Source organism: Pogoniulus pusillus, chromosome 14 (assembly GCF_015220805.1).
Source record: "Pogoniulus pusillus isolate bPogPus1 chromosome 14, bPogPus1.pri, whole genome shotgun sequence".
Taxonomy (NCBI): Eukaryota; Metazoa; Chordata; class Aves; order Piciformes; family Lybiidae; genus Pogoniulus; species Pogoniulus pusillus.
The window spans coordinates 23534428-23548212 of record NC_087277.1 but is presented as its reverse complement, the minus strand read 5'-3'; the positions used below and the strand labels follow the sequence as shown (position 1 = coordinate 23548212).

At 39.0% G+C, this 13785-nt stretch overlaps 1 long non-coding RNA gene across 1 annotated transcript in view; it reads right to left on the bottom strand.

The window, feature by feature from the left end:
- Positions 1–13785, bottom strand: part of LOC135181414 (uncharacterized) — a 182316-nt gene that overhangs the window by 105106 nt on the left and 63425 nt on the right. Inside the window, exon 5 of the long non-coding RNA XR_010304868.1 lies at positions 7959–8017. This is a non-coding gene — a long non-coding RNA (uncharacterized LOC135181414). The remainder of the gene's footprint in view (positions 1–7958; positions 8018–13785) is intronic.

The following is a 13785-nucleotide window of genomic DNA, read 5'->3' as shown; positions in this document are numbered from 1 at the left end:
ATTGCAACAAGACCTTCTCAACAGTCCCTCCCCAGCGTTCCTGTAGGTCCACTTCAGATATTGAAATGCATCTCTAAGGTCTCCCTGGAGCCTTCTCTTCTCCAGGCTGAACAGCCCCAACTCTCTCAGCCTATCTTCACAGCAGAGGTGCTCCAACCCCATAATTATCTTGGTGGCTCCACTCTTGACCTGCTCCAGCAGGTCTATGCCTTTCTTGTGTTGGGGCCCCCAGAGCTAGACAATCCAATTCCTCAACCCAATTTCTGTTCTCATAACTATTTTCACATTAGAGACAGAACCTGTTTGTTACAGTAAATTTTATATATACACACACATAAACATACAGGGGCATATTCTTCGCATGTGTAACAGCCTGGACAAGAAAGCAAACAAGTAGAACAGCTAAAAATAGGTGTGAGGAGGTTGCAAGAGGAGGTGGCCTTCACAGCAATGTCAGTCTGGGCACATTCAATAACGTGCACAATTGCATTTCTTTGAGGGAAACTTAGGTGGTTGTGTTTAGCCTGTATCTGGGGCTAAACTCTAGCAATTGCTCTCATTATACTGAGTCCAGCAAAGGTCCATCTGTCACAACATCCAGGAAGGCAATCCCCAAAAGCAGCAGACAGAAGTGAAGCAGAATCAAGACAAACCCAATCAAAAGTGTTACAGCACTTCTCCTCGTATACTGAGTGTGATGCTCATGGTCTGGGACACACCTATACCAAACTAGAGTCAGGTGTGCCTCATATCTAGTGATTACCTGCAGCCCACGGCTGGCCTGGACACTGTCTTTAAACACAACGCACCTGGGTCTTGTAACAAACACCACTAGGTACATGTCCTGCTGAAAGGCTGCTTATCTTTTGCAAAAAGAGAGAGCACAGCTGAAACAAAGTAAGGGATTCTAAAGTTATTTTGAATGTCTGCTCTGTTTCTAGTACCATGAATGTGCAAAGGGCAAGACATATAGATAGTTCCTTATTCTATATTGCTGGAATTTTTCTGAACCCATCAAGAGGATGATCAGCAGCCTGCAGGTTGCTCTGGACACATTTGGCTGTGAACTTGTTCTCTATTTCTTAGCATCACTTCAGTTAAAATATTCTCTAACAGTTCAGAGTGAGATAAGTGTGACAGTGGCATACGATATCAACAATAAAAAGAACAAATTGTCACACTATGGCAGTTCTTAATACCCTAAATTTAGGGCTTGGAATCTAAAAACAATATCATTAAAAATGGTGCATATGGTGTAGCAGATCAGAAAAGTGACCAACCTTTCTGTAACAAAATTCTTGCCTAATGGATCTGCCTTTCATATCTGAGAAACACATGCTAAGCTACTGATAAATGTGACAGTGACTCACTAAGATGCAGTATAAAGGACCCAGAGCAAAATCAGAACATCAGAATGTATTTTAATGCCTCATACTTTCACTTGTAATTAATCTAATTTTACAAACTCATGTGACATTTATGTGAATGAGACTGGAAGGAATGAAAATTTAACATATTCTAGATGGGAAAAGACATGAATAATTTAATTTAGCAAGATTACTAAGGAATCCCCATGAGACCACAAGAAAAGAATGAGGACCAGAGGATTTTGTCACATTATCATGCATAGCCAGCCTCATAGTTCAAGAAACAGTGGAATCTGAATCATCCACATTAAGAAAGACTGGAATCTTAGACTCTTGAAAAGAAATGCATACAAATAACACTATATTGTCTACCTGAGTAGACTCCACAAGAAATAATCAATGAGCAGAAGAGGATATTTCCTACAGGAATTTAGTAGTAGCCAGTTAAAAGTAAACACAAACAGCCCAAGGAATGAATCTCAGAGAATAAGTTTTGCTTAATATCCTGAAAAAAGCAATAATAATCATGATGCTTTGAGGATGCACTGTCAGGACTGAGATCCCATTTAAAGAAGAGATTTTTTTTTTTTTTTAATCATTAGATGTGAGAGCCTTGAAAGGCTGCAGAAGGATTCTCTGGGAATACATAGCTGTGTGACTATCAGAAAGGTGGTTTATTAAGTAGGTATAAAATACTACAGATACGAATTCTTCTTACTTAGAGCAGTTTCTGTGTTTTAATCTACACTGTGGGAAAGTAAGATCCAGGTTCCTATAAAGACTATATAATTTTTTGTCATCATGAAGTCAAACTTCAACTTGATCTGAATTATAAACTGCAAAATACCTCATAAAGATTAAAGAATTTAGGTAACGTCATATTTGTCGTAAGTTGATGTATCACTTCAGCCCTCGGAGGCTTACAAATGGTGTAAAGGAGGACATCAACAGATCCTAAAAAGGAGTGGTAGGTGCTAAGTAGTGGATGACAAAGCATAAAGATGACTGAATCATCTTGAGCTATGATGACAGGAATCAACTGATACAAGGCTCTGTTTAAATCTTCAATCCATGTGATGCATATCCTACATGATAAACAGCTGCTATAGCGCATAACTCAGAGTATCTGTACAGCACCAACCTGCAGTTGTTCTACGCAAGAGGCAGCTACAATGCTCATACCTATAGCATTGCAGCAAGAACAAGACTGCAAGATCATCATTGCATGTACTTTCTACAGTGCAATGTGATAAAGACACAACATCAGGGTTGAATTTACACTTCTGAAGATGCATTCCTATTGCACACTATTATTGTAACACTGAGCAATAAAGTGTTGATAACATCAGTAATGGAAGAAAATTAACAGCCTCATTAACAATTACAGGTATTAAATCTTATCTCTATTATTCCTTTTAAGTGTTTAAGGACCTTTGTTTCACTGTTTTTCCTGCAATATCTTTACAAGTCAATGAAAAATTTGCTTGTGCTTGGACTTCTAACAGCTGTTCATCCCTTCTAAAAACAATCCAGGAAGACCTTAATATCCCCTGCATCATGGAGTATTAAGAAATATCATCACTAGGAATTGAAGTGCTAGCTGATGTTGAATCTCCTCATGAAGAATGCAACTTTGCACAGAGAAGTTAAGCATAACCCTGCACAAAAATTTAGTGCCAATACTATCAGTAAGATTTTATAAACCAAAAGTTGCAGTCCTCAAGTGCAATGCAAAATTAATAATTGTTAATTGAGTTGTAGTTCTATGCAGAGACCCTTAAATATTTTATATACTATATAAATTCAAGGTTTTTCTGAGCACTCTTGCATTCTCTTGTGCTTCTGTAGTTTATTTTGTTTTTCTGAGGACTAAGAATGTGCAAAGAACACAAGAGAAGAGCTTTGGGTCTTTAAACATACCACAGTACATACATGACTTTCATCAAATTTGACTAAACATGTTATAACTCAAACAAATGAAATTTTGTATGCATCTCTGAATAAATTTTAACAGTACAAAGCCCAGAGGGACACAGTTCCTAATAGAAGTGCTGACAGAGCCTTATGAACAAGAATGAATTCAAAGATATTAAGCAAATACCTTTAATCAACAACTGAATGGTGGCATGCTGTGCTAATTATTTCTGGCTGATGATGAGAAGACTGATTACAATTTCCTCATTAACTTACTTGCCCCCCACCCTTGTAAGTTTCTCTAGGTTTACATATTTTCTTTGGGAACAGCAGTTTTCTTCCTGTAGCAGTCTCTGAGTCACAAAACCTAGTAAGTCTCATGTGCCTACCACTCATATTGAGGAAGCATAACATTTTTTCCCCAAACAAGACTGATTCTAGAATTTCTAAAAGAGGATTTAATGTCAAACCATGGTGTACTACTCTCTGTTAAAGTTGTGGTGGTACTCCAAAAGCAAATAAACCAAAAGAACCCCCTGCCTACTCTTTTCAAGGATTGCTACGAGCCAGGTCAAATAAATTATGTAACCTTTCACTCCAGAAGAGTACACAGTGTATTTAAACACAAAGAGTTTTAGGTTTGTGGGGTTTTTCCCCTCTCAGTGAGTAGGTTTTGGTTCTTTTGACCAGGTTTGTTGGTTTATATTTTTTTAATAAGGGTGAAAAAATGAAATAAAAACACTGTTTTTTTTTTTTTTAAATAGTTAAAACCGTATCTCAGTCTCCCTTAAAAAGAGAAGGAATGGATTGAGGGAGGAATGAGCTGTCCCAGATCTCATCATTATAGTTGAATATTTTCACCATAACTTTAAGCATGATCTGTCACAAGTCAGCAGGGAACTGCATAAATTTCAGTGAATGTTTTAATCATAACTATTACTACTTTTTTTTTTTTTTTTATTTAAAAACTATGAAAAAAGGTGTAAACTGAGAAGCAGGATTTCAGATTTTCTTTGGGAAAATAGCAAGACCATCATCCTGCTATGCTGACCTCCCTTGCAAAGAGGTTTTCTACCTGAATGGGACACAGATCAGGTGGTTTGTGTGGGGGATGCTGGTAACACCTTCAGCATCCCACTGTCTTCTCTGAAGGCATATAGAATGGTTTAGGTTGGAAGGGACCTCAAGGATCACCAAGTTCCAATCCCTTACCATAGGCAGGGACACTCTCCCACTAGAACAGGTTGTTCAAGTCCTCATCCAACCTGGCCTTGAACACCTCCAGGGAGGAAGCAACCACAACCTCCCTGGGCAACCTGCACCAGTGTCTCACCACCCTGACTGTAAAGAATTTCTTTCTAACATCTAGTTTGAATCTCCCCTCTGCCAGTTTAAACCCATTACTTCTCATTCTGTCATTACAAGACCTTGAAAATAGTCCTTCCCCAGCCTTACTGTAGGTCCCCTTCAGATACTGGATGGTCAATATAAGGTCTCCTCAAAGCCTTCTATTCTCCAGGCTGAAGAGTCCCAGCTCTTGTAGCCTGTCCTCATAGCAGAGCGGTTCCAGCCCTCTGATTATCTTTGTGGTCCTGCTCTGGACTTGCTCCAACAGTTTGCTGTCTCTGTGTTGGGGGCTCCAGAACTGCACAGGGTACTCCAGCTGGGCTCTGATGAGAGCCGAGCAAAGCGGGAGCCTGCCCTGCCGTGCCCTGCTGCTCTTGCTGCAGCGCAGCACGGGGCTGGCTGCCTGGGCTGCACGTGCACACTGCCGGCTCACGTTGAGCTTTGCACCAACCCAGACCCCCAGCTCCTTGGCCTCAGGGCTGCTCCCAGCCATTCGCCACCCAGCCCGCATCTGTGCCGACACAGACTTCATTTCGCCAGTCAGGCCATGGCAGAGTGTGGCACTCTGTGTAGGAGGGCGTGCAAGGAAAGGTCTGCACCCTGCTTATAGATTCCTAGCCCAGGGAGGCACTCTAGGTCTGATAAAATGGTAGGTACTCGATTCACAGTTAAAATAAGTGTTCCTAGGGAAAGAACCCCTGACAAGTCTGATGTATCTACCCAGATGGACTTGTTAAAAAGGAGACTTCAGCACAGGCAGTAAGCTGCAGCAAGTGCCCAGATCCTTCCTCTGGTGAAAAAGTGATCGCCTGCAAAAGGTGTGCGCAGTTTGAGGATCTGATACCTCAGGGGTCTGAGATGCAAGAAACAGTTCAAAGGCTCTGCAGAACTGGAGGAGCTGAGAGAGATACACAGTTTCATAACCGTGTTCCTGTAGTGGACATCACTGAAAACAAGGCACGTCAAACTGACAAAAGCAGAACTCTGCTTCAATCTTTGCTCTCCAGCATCACTATGACAATCTACACATCATATGAGTAAGAAAGCAAGCAAAGAAGGCAAGAGACCTGCATAGATGAACAAGGAGCTTCTGAAGAAACTCAAACGGGGAGGGAAGTTGCAGGCAGTATGCCTGTAATGAAAAGAGGACAGTGTTGTGTTTGGCTTGCTTAGAATAAAGAGTAATGCTACATATTTAATTTAGAAAATAGTCTACTTTAAACCAAAATACAGATTGTGCTTAGCTTTGAAAAGTTTGTGTCCTACCAAGAGGTTTTATATATGCTTAGCTCTAGGCATCTTTCCCAAAGTTGGAGCATTTTTTTTTGCTTTGTAATAAAAATACTTTGGATTTTAGTTTATTGTAACCAAGGTTACAGCAATAACTGGTTCAGGGTAGAGAATAAACCAGAAACATCTAGAATGAAACATGGAATTCAGAGCCAAAAAGAAAGTCCAGTTTCATTTACACAATGTTATTAACATAATTAAGGTTAACATTTCAACAAGACCATTAAATTTTTCTGGATGCTTTGCACTATTTGCCTTTACACAAATCTTTCAGGTCTAGTAGCTTTACACCTAGTTTTCATACTTAAAACTTTTTTTTGGTGTATCTTGCCTATGGTTGAATTGTTATTGCTATTCATAGCTCAAATTGCTGGAGGATCAGACAAGTTCAGACTTATGTATACCAAGTGAAGCTGGACAACATATACCAGTAGACCATCTGCTGCCCTAAGAACATAAGCCAAATCCCATTATAGTCACTGAGACTTTTCCTCCTGACTCACTTGGTTTTAAATTCAGCCTTTAAAAAAATAGTTGTTGAAGCAAACCCCCTTTATTAGAACACTGATTTGTTTCTAAAGATTAATAAACAGTGATAATCCCTAGGTCAGCCAGAAGTTTGTCATATGGAAAACACATGCACAGGTCTTAGATTCATCCCTGAGGTTATCACTTTGGAAATGAATTCTGGGCTATTTTTATTTAATCCTCTTTTATATTTTTGTTATGGAACAAAGGTGTTTTTGCAACATTTCTTGTATTGGAATAATCTATCTCAAAAGTCATTATTTTTCAAAAATGAAACAGTTCTTTTTCTTACAATGCCTATATAGAGACATTGAGGAAAGGCACATAACCAGATAAATTCCATTCTAGATACTTCTTTTGCAGCCTGAGGAAGTTTACAATAACAGATAATGTCAACATAAACCAGACTGGAAGAGGAGAATTTAACAATACCCGTAGTGGTTGATAGCTAGATACCACATAACAACTTGAATATCTGGCTAAAAAAGAGAGCACAGTAACAAGCATGGTCCAAACCCCAGCACTTTGCAGTAATTTGCATATATTGAGTTAATTACCAGGCTGACTGCAGTTTTCTTTCAAATATAGTACTAATTCATCAGGATTTTGGCACTTTCTCAGGGATAAAATTCCAAAACACTGAAGGTAATCACTGTCTTAGACACTTCCCCATACATTCCCACACAGCCTGCCACTCAAAACTACCCACATCTCTTGGTGCTAGTCTTGGGAGCACAGCAGGCATTCAGAACACACAGCAACAAGAGCAGGCTGGTTTGGATGTCTCAAATACATTCAGAATTCTCTAAAGCTGAAAAGATATCCTGGGTGAGACTTCTAACAAGTCCCAGCACCACACAGGAACACCAGCTCAAGCCACTGACTAGCAGGGTCACCATATTGCAGTGAGACATTACCCAGTATAGTGACACTGTTTTCATCTGGTTTCCTGAGGTGAACATCACTACAGGAGGTCTGTAGAGTATGCAAGGACCTACTCAAATGTAATCAAATGGACCAGCATTATAATCAGGCACTAATTAGCTAACAAATGATCTCAGAATTCTTTTTGATAGGAAAAGGGCCTTCAAGATCGTTCAGTGCGACCATTCTTCAACTCTACTGAGGCCGGGCCTAAACCATGTCCCTCAGCACCACAACTCTGCCTTTCGAAACACCTCCCCAGAGGGAGATTCAACCACCCCTCCGAAGAGCCTGTTCCACAGTTAATAACTCTTCCACTGAGGAAGTTTCTCCCAATATCCAGTCTAAATGTCCTCTGGTGCAACCTGAGGCCCTTTCCTCTTGTCCTAGCACTCGTTACTCGGAAGAAGAGACAAACACGACCCTGCCACAGCCTTCTTTCAGTGAGTGGTACAGATCAAGGTCTGCCCTCAACCTCCTTTTCTCCAGATTAAGCAACCCAAATTCAAGAGAACAGCACAAATAGAAAACAAGAACCAGGGAGAACGATAACATTAAAGAACCCGTGACAGAAAACGCAGCACTTACCTTACCGGTCTGGTCCGGTCTGATCCGATCCAGGTCTGCCACTACCACACTGGAGCCACCTGTTTGAAAGCAGCAACTAACTGCCTGCACCCCTGCCCTTATATAGCAGGCATGTCGTCAGCATGGCATCAAGCACCCATTGGCTGCTTCAGCTGCCTGTCTTGGCTGTGGCCCCACCCAGCTTCTTGTGAAGCAACCTCCCCCACAGCCCAAAGGTTTAACTCTCTCCCAGGGCACAGTGGTATCACAGCTGCATTAAATTGATGCAAGGTGTGATACTTTAGAGGGCACACCTTCAGCTGCACGTAATTATCAAGCACTTTTGCTTGCTTTTGTGTTAAGTTGCTCTCTTTAAACGACACTTTACAAAGGTTTTGAAGAGAGAACCCTTCTTCCAACTACCCAAAAAGATATTTCTCAAGGCTGGCTGTATATATTACTGAAGGACCCACAAAAATGAAAACAAGAAGGTACATTTGTGAGACTATGGCAAAAAGGTTTTAAAACAGCACAGGAACTGTTTTACTGGAAACAAATACTGCATTTTTATACACACTGAAAAATGTATTTCTACTCTTGTGAGCCAAATATTTTCTGTTTTATAGTGAAGTCATGTTTTATTTAAGCATTCTTTGGAGACTAAAATTTGTAAAGCTACCTGTTGTCCAGTATTGAAACAACCATTAAGGGAGAAGGTGACTTACTGCAAACAAAGAATAGTCACCTGCACAACAGATACAGGAGCAGCAAAGAGCTGCTACCCCCAAAAAATCCCAAAACTAAAACCCAAATCCCAGAAACCATCGAAACTCAAACCCAGACACCAGTTAGAGTAATGAAAATAACATTACTATTGATGAGCAGATACTCTCTCTCTCTCTCTCTTTTTTAAATCTATGCTGTGTAGATGTGTGTAAATATTACAAATAAGAGTTAAATGTAAAGGGCTTCCACAGCTGTCAACATTTGGGGATCCAATTCTGTACATGAAAATATTTTTGGAAATACACAGTAGCAGCTTCTTTGAAACACATCTCTGCCTTAATTGTTACAACCAGCTGGGTAAAATTTGTGTCTGAATGATAATATGAGGAGAGGCTGAGGGAGCTGGGGTTGGTTAGCCTGGAGAAGAGGAGGCTCAGGGGTGACCTCATTGCTGTCTACAACTACCAGAAAGGAGGCTGTAGACAGGTGGGGGTTGGTCTCTTCTGCCAGGCAACCAGCAACAGAACAAGGGGACACAGTCTCAAGTTGTGCTGGGGGAAATATAGGCTGGATGTTAGGAGGAAGTTTTTGGCAGAGAGAGTGATTGGCATTGGAATGGGCTGCCCAGCGAGGTGGTGGAGTTACCATCCATGAAAAGACTGGATGAGGCCATGGCCTAGATGACTGGCTAGGGCTGGGTTCTAGGTTGGACTGGATGATCTTGGAGATCTCTTCCAACCTGGTTGATTCTATGATTCTCTACCTGGCTGCCCACCAGTCCTGCATACAACAGACAAAAGAGGTCCATAAATATACTTCTGGAGTACTACAAAGATAAAAGCAAAAGTGTATGGAAGTACTGCAGAGAATGCTAAAGATGAGCTGTTGTTTTTTTAAACCAATCATTAAATTAGCAGAAAGAAAAGAGCAACAGGTGTGTATTAATAAAGTAGGAAAGAAGGAAAGAAAGGAGAGAAGGAAGGCAAGAAAGAAGGAAGGAAAGGAAGAAAGGGAATGAAGGGAATGAAGGAAGGAAGGAGAGGAAGAGAAGGCCTTTGGAAGGAAGGAAATAGGATGGCATTCAGAAGGAGGGATATTGGAAGGAATTCAGAGGGAAGGAAGGAAGCAAGCAAGTCCATTGTGTTTACTTATAAAATACATATAGATTCAAACATGGTGATGAGAACATCATAAAACCCCAAAAAAGAAGATGGATGCTGTAGCAATTTTGTCATTCCTGTTTTTAATGACTCATCTTCTGCCCAACTGTATTGGAATTAATTATTCCAGTCTGGACTTTTGATTAAGATTTATTCTTACTCAACTCAAAGAATAGGAAATTCACATAAAAGATCATATTTTCTAGGTAAGAAATTAATGAATTTTAGACAGTGAGAAATTTTAAAGGCTGATTACCCTACAGAGAGCCAAATTTTATGCAGTGAGTCTGAAAGAGATTTTGTTGTAGTTAAGATGAAGGATGAATGTTTTTTTCTTTGCCAGCATCTAGCTATTTGCCAGCATTCCCAATTTAACAGCTTCTTTCTGCAGTACTATACACAGTTGCTACACACCCTGCTGACAATTTGATTCATATATGTGTAACACTGGCAATTAAATGTGTGTTTTCCACCAGCACTCCAGGGAATAGTATGTGAACTCATGGTGATATTCCCGGAGTCAAAGGAATTCTCCTGTGAAAGGGGATTTAAATTGTTTTCATTATCTGTCAAACATCAGCAAAGCCCTAGCCAATTCAAAAGCCAATTCAATTAGTTTCCTTGTACTTATGGTCTTCCAAAAATCATAAGGTAGTTAAAGGCCCTATTCATCAGACAGATCAGTTGCAGTTGACCTACTAAATACCTATGGACATGAAAATTATCTTTCCATGCAGAGCTACTGAGTAACAGGTGTGTAAGTTATTTTAAACAAAATCCTACAGAATGGCTATTTCAAATGATAGGTGAGTAGATGCTTCTAGGTTTCAGGAATTCCAAAATCATTTTCCTGAGGGAAAAAGCTTTTTTTTTTTTTTTTTTTTTTTTTTTTTTTTTTTTTTTAATAATCATTCTTAATAAGAAAATAAAAAAGACTCCATTGTATCTCTTCTTTTTTCTCCCATTTTTAGTTTTGATGGGGCTTTTGGTTGTTTGCCCTTTTATGAGAACTGAAGAAAAACAAAACCCAACCACTACCTACTTTTGAGCAACGCAGCAATATGTACAGATGAAAACATGCATTTAGAAGTAACTTGTAAGTAATATGGGAACACAACAAATACATGCTTGGAACATCTGTGCCTCATCAACTATCTCATATAAAGTCAGGTATATGAATATAGTGGTCAAGGATGTATTAAGAGTGGGAAAGTAATTAGAAAAAAGGGTTATTTTTTCCTTCAAAGTGTCAGCCTTGCAGTGCTGTTGAAGTTGACTTCAAGTAGGGAAACAATCTAGAAGGTGTAAATATAATAAAGCATGATGAGCCATGTAATGTGCCACTCATTTTTATTGCCCAAGGGTTATCATGCATAACATACTTATCTGTTCTGTTGCTCATAATTTATATGATTTGCTCTAATTTATTCTGCTATGTCTACCTCTGGCGGTCTTGTCTTGCACCTTTTTTTCCCCCCCATTTCTTGCCTTTCCCCTCCTCTCTTTCAAAGGTTGATGAGAATTAACTGACAGCTTTTGGCATCACTTATGATAAAGTGGTGTGTCTTGCTGTTAGCAATCATTAATTTCTTTATTTCAGACATTAAAATTGTGATCAGGAAAAAACATCAGGGATTAAATCCCTTAAAAATTAATGTGAATGACTAGGGAAAGAAAACATTTCCAAGTCACTAGTGGGCTGCATTCAGAGGCAACTGCTACAACTACCTTGAAATCTTAGGTAGTCAAATTCTTGGTGTTGTTTTAGAGAACAGAAAGTCAAGGATACAAATGAAAACCAACCAACCAAGTTGTACTTCAGCCTTTTCTAACCTGAAAATAATTTTTCTTAAACACAGGTCCAAACTTTGAGAACACTTGAGTTAGACTAGAAAAGTTCACACTTGCTAAGACATCACACCTCAAGGTGTTTTGTGTATAGGAGATGAAACGGAACTCAGCTTAAAAGCAAAGTATAGCTACATTGATAAGAAAGCTCTTCTCATATAATTTTTGATAAATTGCATGCTTATCTGAATTATGAGACCTTCATAACCAAGGATAGATTATGGGATACTGTAAACATTAACCTCTGGGTGAGAAACACCTGAAAAAAGAAAATGTGCTGTCCAGAAGGATAAGAGAACCTAGTCAGAGATCAGGACAACAAAGTGTCAAAAGGGCTGAGCAAAATCTTGTCATGCAGTGGTCACTACAGCTCCTGTATCTTATCATGTTAGTTCACAAATCAGCTGAGTGGCTTTTGATACCTGAGCAATTTTATTGAATTCAGTGACATGATTTATCTTAGCAAAATTAAGATTAATTCTGAATACTCGCAAAACAAAGCTTATGTTTATGCAACACAGAAGACTCTCAGAAATATTTAAAACCAACATTGTCAGGAGAAACTGAAATAGTTTCAGTCCAAACAATGGCTAACATGGATCAGGGAGTGGGGGACTATGCTTTGAAATGAAATGCTCTGGTGCAGAAAATGATACATTCACAAATAGATTATACCTAACACAGAATGTAGGGGAGGAAAAGTTTGAAAGAATATATATATATACACACACAGATTCAGGCTTGCACAGGATAAAAAGCAAAGTGGAAACCAGTTAAAGCTGCTCAATGTTTCTTTTGGGTTTGTTTGTTTTTGACAATACTTCACTATTTCCAAATCTAGGAAAATGAATGAATTTAATTCAGCTAGATATTAGCAAGATCCATTGCCATGAAAGACATTTATTATTTCAATGAGTGACAGGATTTGATTTTGCCATAAGATTCAAACAAACTAAATGTAGTTGGTTTTATTGTGAAGACATCTTATTGTAACTTACATTCACGTTATATATGCTAATAAAAAAGAGCATGGTTCTGTATAAAGAAGATGTCTTTCACATAGACAAAAATATCCTTGAAATAGTTTTATTTTATCTGGTCTTGTAAAGCTAAGTTGTTACATAAGGAGTAATAATGCATCTTAGGAGAGATTAGTACAAGAATACCTACAGACCTACATTTTACACCATTTTTTGATCTGGTATAGCAAGCTGTGGTTCTGATTGAGAAGAATGAGCCATTTTTGTGAAATATCTTCTGATCTCAGTTAATCATTCATATTGGCTGGCTGTGCAATGTTTCATAATTTACAGACTGTGCAGAGAAAAAGGTGCTTGTTTCATTTCTCTAGGTGCATAATGGATGAGAAGGGGAACGATTCAGGTGAATGGACACTAGAGGGATGCTATTCTGCTGTAATATATTACAGATACCCTGCAAGTAATAGAACAGGAACAATGTGCCATTGTCCAAAGTTGGAATTTAAGCTTTAGTAAAATTCATCAAGTATATCAAGTGCTTCCTATAAAAGCAGGCACAGGGTAGTTAACTTCTATCGACCAAAATAAATCAGACTGGAAGTGCAGCTTGCTGCCTTTTGAATGATGTTTTGGTTCACAGCATCCTACCACACCTTGATTCTTAAAAGGCACTGCCTATTTAATCTCTTATTAAAAATATAGAATCCACCACTAGTGAAAAACTCAAACCTTTCTGCACCATCTAACTCATCCTCTCCTCTGCTGCTGAATTAAAGACATTTTCAACACATAGCTAGCCTGTTGCGGTAACAAAAATGTTGCTTTAATGTTTGTTAAGGTGAGATTGCCACACATTGTGATCAATAAAAAATGCAATCCTTTATTTTTCTTTATTCAGTTTTGAATATCACTTTCCTTTCTTTATTGTTTCAAAATTCAGTATTTCTATTCTGCAATAGAATTGTTTCATATTAAAATAAGGTAAATCAATGAAAGAAAAGAAGGCAGCTGTGGATACCTTCCTTCACACTGAATATTGCATTCTTTGAACAGTCGCTGCCTTGCCACTGTGATTAGTGGATTAAGATCCTACTACACCAGACTACAATTGTCAGATCCTACCCTGCAGACATC